We start from the raw sequence: 6,136 nt of genomic DNA on the forward strand, positions 1-6,136 counted from the left end.
GGGGGCCTGATGGCGGCTGCAACTCCTCGTAGGAAGCAGAGGGCAGCGCTGAGCTCTGCTCTGTGTGACAGCGACAGGGCCCGAGGGAACCGCATGGAGCTGTGTCAGGGGAGGGCAGCTGGGGGTTAGGGACAGCTGCTGCACCACAGGGCGGTGGGCATAACCCTATGCCCATTCCAGCAGCATTTGGACAACGCTCTGAGACTTAGTGTTTCAATTTTCAGTGGTCCTATGTGGAGCCAGGAGTTGGACTCGATGATCCTTGTGGGTCCTTTCCAACTTGGAATGATCTATGACTCTATGATTCTATGATATCTTTTACTTGATCTTCTCTAGTGGTGCTTAAAGTCTTATCTGTTAATTGAGCACCATGAATGAACAGACTAGCTGAATGTAAGAAAATGAGCACTTGTTTTTGTTTGGTATTTTTTTTTTTTTAGTTGACTGAGAGACACAATTTTTCCTGTTTGTAGACCCAAACTGAATGCTGATCTGGTATATGGCTCCCACAGCTGGTACCTCAGTGCTCTGTTATCTGCACACTACAGAAATGTTTCCTGATGTTTAAGAGGAAACCTCAGTATTCCAGTCTGAGCCAATTTCCTCATGTCCTGTCACTGGGCACCAATAAAAAGAATCCAGCTCCATTCTTTCTGCACTCTCCTTTCAGGTACTTATGGACATTGATGTGATCCCCCTCAACCTTCAGGCTAAACAGTCCCACTTCTCTCAGCATCTCTTACTAAGAGAGGAGCTCCAGCAACTTCATCATCTTTGTGGGTCTCTGTTGGACTCTCTCCAGTGTTTGCACATCTCCTTTGTGCTGGGGATCCCGGTACAAGACCCAACACCACTGGTGGTCTCACCATTGCTCACCACTTCAGTGCAGACTTTATGGCAGAAACTTCATAAACAGTAATCCTAGTGCAGTCTTTCCTCTTACTGGAAAGTTCGTTTACCGCTGTGAATCTCAGGATTAGTAATGCCCTAATGCTCAGCCCAAAAGTTTGGGAGAAGAAAGCAAAAGGGCTGCAGATTTTGGCATTGGCAGGGCTGTTTTGTAAATAATAAAACCTTGTTTTCTCAGTTGCACTTTGAAGGCTTTTTAATACAGATTGAAATTATTACTCTGATCATTCTGATGAGTTTGATGTTGAAGAGACTTTTCAGCCCATTTTTACAAGCTGAAGTCTCTATAGGCTCACAGTAGGGCAGTCTGAACTGCAGACATTTTTTCCTTTTAATACCAGGCATCAGCTGTTTAATACTGTGTGCCATTGTTTTCTTAATCTACATACCCTTTATAATCAATATGAGTTCTTTATAATTTTGTTCTGTGAAGCAATTTCGTGAACTGTGAAACCCAAGTACACAAATACAGCCAAATCTACTCCTGTGGGGCAAAACAGCATTACTTACACATATGTTCAAATAGTTTACTGAATTAGAAAGCAGCACTTGTGGCCTGGCCACCCCTGAATCATTCCCTCATCAGAAAATGCAGGGTGAAACCATCTGTAAATGTTATGTTCCTGTGAGCTGGGTCACGATGCCCCCCATTTTCTGCAATATTTTTGTTGTCAGAGATTGGAGTATTCAGTAGTGGTGCCCTGGTACAGACCAGTGTGCCAGTAGTCCACTGCTACTCATGGGCGGAGAACACAGCCCACTGCACTGGTTTGGCACAAGATGTTCCTGTGGGAGGATACATCCTTTAGGGAAACATCACATGGCACCTGAAACCAAACCTACAGCCGCCATACACATTTTTGTGAAAAAACATAGCAAGAGAAGCCAACCAAGAAATGGAAGCCTACTGTTCACTTTCTAAGTGACATATGTCAGAGCCATGCCACAGTCTCTAGGAATAATTTGGAAAAAAAAACTAGAAAAGCTCTAATATCCACCTATATGTAACTGTTTTTATCTCAACAATAACTTCTTCTGTGCTACCCACCATTTTCCATTCCCTCTTTGCAACTTCAAGAAAGAGCTTTGGAAAATATGTTTTTGAGCTACCTGAGTGTGAGGAGCTTATTAAATTAGTCTGCTCCTTTCAGTATTAAAAAAAAAATAGATTAAAACTCAAGTCATTTCATGGTCTGAAAAGAATGTCAATAAAAATGAAATAATGTTTGTACAGTTTACTAAGACGGGTTAACCTTTCTAAGAACACAGCAAATGCTTTGTGGAAAAAGAAATTACATTCACGTGTCCTTTTGGCTTCACGGCAGTAGTTTTGTAATATATCATGAAAGAGCTGCAAACACACGTATTGAATTGCAAGTATGCTGATCATTGCCCTGTGGCGAGTTGACGAAACTCAGCAGTGAATATACACAGCAGAAGTGTCTGAGAGATCAGTTGCTGTGTCAGTTTTGACATCTGTTTTGGAAGAATTGCTCCTGTCTCCCAACTGGCATGATTCTCAGTGTACAGTAGCTTTCAAAGTGCTAGCTAGTCCACATTGCACCGAGTACACCGACACTTTGAAGTGTCAAAAGCTGCTCAGGATGTTTTAGCAATATATATAAGCCTGTTTCCTTTCACAGAGGATTCCAGGCGAGGCTGTGGAAGAGTGAAATGTCTCCTGGAAGATTACACTCATTGCTATATTAGTGACGGAAAATCTTCCAGTCACTGTAGCTTTTGAAAATGATGATCTGAAGCATGAGTGACTGTGCTCCTGTTCTTCCTCTGATTGGGTGGCTGAAGCTCTGGAAGCATCTTCACTGAAACAAAATGACCGTGGCTGAAGGAAAGGAAAGCTGTGCACATGAAAGAGACAAGATATATGTCTTTCTGAAACAGAAAAGACAGGGTAAAGTGGTACAGTGTGGGGAACACTATGCAGTTTAATCACTTGCCTTCACACATTTGTTCTGTTCTGCATAATAGTTTATTGTAATCACAGAATCACAGAATCACAGAATTGCCAGGGTTGGAAGGGACCTCAAGGATCATGAATCTCCAACCCCCCTGCCACATGCAGGGCCACCACCATTCCACCTAATGCTAGACCAGACTGCCCAGGGCCCCATCCAATCTGGCTTTGAACACCTCCAGGGACGGGGCATCCACAACCTCCCTGGGCAGCCTGTTCCAGTACCTCACCACTCTCTCCGTAAAGAATTTCCCCCTGACATCCAACCTATATCTCCCTAATATAAATAATCTAAAAAAAATTAGTTAATTATGAATGTATTTTCCCCTTTCTGTTAATTTTTGAGAGACGTTCAGAATTAGAATTCTTAAACTAAACTCATTTAATGTACAAAAAGACAGAATTGCTGCTAATTAAAGATAACAGAAAATCAAACATATAAAACAATCACGTGCTGTACTGAATATGATTATGACAGCCACTGTACTGAATGCTGTGAAACATATATTCTATGGCTGATGAGAAAATATGCAATGTCTTTTCTGATACTGCATTTTTTTCCCTGCTCAGTTAGCATTTATCCATGCTTTAAACACTGCCATCCCACAGATTAGTTGCAGGCAACAAGCCTTCTCTTAGCTTATCTCCAGTTCCCCATTCATTGTAGCACTTTGCCTTATGCATTTCACTACAAACAACAGCAAGGAAGTTCTCTCCACCAGTAAATGATGCACAGACACCAGAGCCAATGCTTCTATTAACTCTGTCTATTTGAACTGCTATGGGTAGTCTGTCGATAGACTGTGCTAACATAGAACAGCATACAGCTTTCTTCATTATACTTCATCATTTTCTTCATCCTCTGAATTTGTTTCCCTTACTGATGATTATTAGCAGGCCACAATGGAGTGGAGCTGGTTAATAAGCAAGGTATAAAATAAATCATTTTTTTAAGTTTGGGAACATGTCAACTCAATTGATTTGAGAGAGATTTTTAGGCAGTGGATTATCTCAGCATCCATACTTGTGTGTGTCTCTAAAGACTCATTTCAGTAGTATCCTTTATCCCTGACTTGATGATGTGCAGAGATGCATATTATCTTGGCATCAAATTAGATGCCAACTGCAATCTCAATCCAAGCTCCCCGTCAAGAAAATCTGAGAACATGCAAATAGATGTTCTATAAGACAAAGCTTCAGCATCTGTTGTTATAATGACACTGATAGTGACTGGCCTGAGCATACTACAAGGAATACATCATTAACTTCAAAGCCTAAGTTTAACCTCCCTTTATTCTGTGTAAATGAATTGAGAATCCAGAGGGTCATTTAAGAAGTAGTCAAGAGGGTCTAATTTTGTCTCAAAGGTGACCCTCATTTATGATGTTGTGGTTACACACTTGAATCAGCCTAATGTGAATAGTCACACTGAAGTGAGAATATTTGGAGAGTCAGTGACCTTCGTATTTCAGGCCATTGCTACTAGCATGGAAATAATAGAAAAAGGAAACAGCTCTCCTCTTGGGAGACTTGGAAATGTGTTAGGATATACTGACTGCTGGCAGAAGTTAACTAAGCCAGGAGGATAAACACAGTCCTCTAGTGATTCTCTTTGTAGACACTGTTTATCTGTCTTGCTTACTGTAGCCAAACTGGTGCAAGAGTCCAAGTTGTGCTTACAAGGCTTCAGTGCAAGGAATATGTCTGTTTCCTCTTAAAATGCAAAGCTGCTCTTATTATCACATAATGGAGTCCACATATAATGGACTCAGGCCTTGCTCCGAAAGGAACATGAAAATGGAGTGTAACCTCTTCTTGCCAATTTTTCTCACTGTCAGAAGGGGACAAAAACCTATTATTTGTGAGAATCAGGCCCATTATATTAAACAGCACAGGCAAATGATAGAAATCTGTTCAGGAATGAATAAAGCAGACAAAAAAGCTAAGAGTTAATTAGAATTGGAATATATATCACTCATCTCTCAGATCAAGGACCTTATGATTAAAAAAGAGTTTACAGATTTTGGTTCCCGCTGCATGAAAGTGTTATCCAATCTATTTTTATCTCCAATTGTTCTTGGCAATCCACACCAATCTGGAAATGCTCTGGATTTTAGCCCAAAACCCTCTAATAAATGATTTCATAAAAACATAGCCATAAAGCATAAATTTGGCAGAAAAGGATTGCAACTTCCAGAAGGTAAAGCCCCTAGCATACGTAGTTTGGCAACTGGAGCCAAATGTAGGTACAGGTGGAGGGTTCTCTGTTACTTATGGGTTTATGAAAACGGTATAATCTAACTCCTGTTTTTTGCTCAATTTATTCTCATGTATGTTCTTAATCCATTGCAAAGAAAATCCTGTTAGGGCTGCCTTTCCAAAGTGAACGTTTAAACACCTTTAACATCAGTTGGGACAGCCCTTTACATTGTAGTATTAGCTTTGCTTTTGTAGCTACTTTTCATCATCATGGTACGAAAGCCACAGATCCAGGAACATGCACAGCAGGATTTGTATGAGAGATGCTAGGTCACTTTTGTTTATAGAAAATAAGCAAAAAAAGAACTAAACAGTAAAGCAGTGAAAATTTCATTCATCTCTCTCCACAAGTGTGACTCAGAACTAGAGACACTGCTAAAAAAACATCACAGCAAAATGTTAATCGTTACTAAAAGCTAAGGGCTGATTTTTCCTCAGTAAAGGATCACCAACATGACAGTGCCAATGGTCTTTTGTTACTCAAAGCAAAAACATGTTGTATCTCCAGTATAAGCTGCTCAGGCAGTATAAGGCTGGGACAAAATTTCTACACTGAGATTTATTGTAAGTCAAGCAGTTGCAGAACAAATTATTTAATTTTTCTTAGATGACCTAATACATCTTCCTATATTGTTATAGGCTTAAAGGATAGGATTTTTTTTACAGAAGGAACATAATAAAAGTTTCCTTTAAAATATGTCTGCTTACAAATTCAAACAGAAATGCCAAAAATTCTGACTGTGAAAAGTAATTAAAGGAGTATTTTCTGTTTTTCTTCAGAGTATTTATTCTGTGCTCTTGACAGTCCTTTAGGCACAATCTCCTTCAGCTTTTCCCATTACAGCCAATTATTTTATTATGTCAGAGCAATACCCTGGAGTCCCTTCAAAACAGAGGTTTCCCTTGGCACAGGGACTGTCAGTGCTGCAAAAAGCAAATCATTTCATTAGGGAAGACCGACTAAAGGCTCAGTTCTGAAAATACAACACATGT

Source organism: Phasianus colchicus, chromosome 3 (assembly GCF_987193195.1).
Source record: "Phasianus colchicus chromosome 3, bPhaCol1.hap1.1, whole genome shotgun sequence".
Lineage (NCBI taxonomy): Eukaryota > Metazoa > Chordata > Aves > Galliformes > Phasianidae > Phasianus > Phasianus colchicus.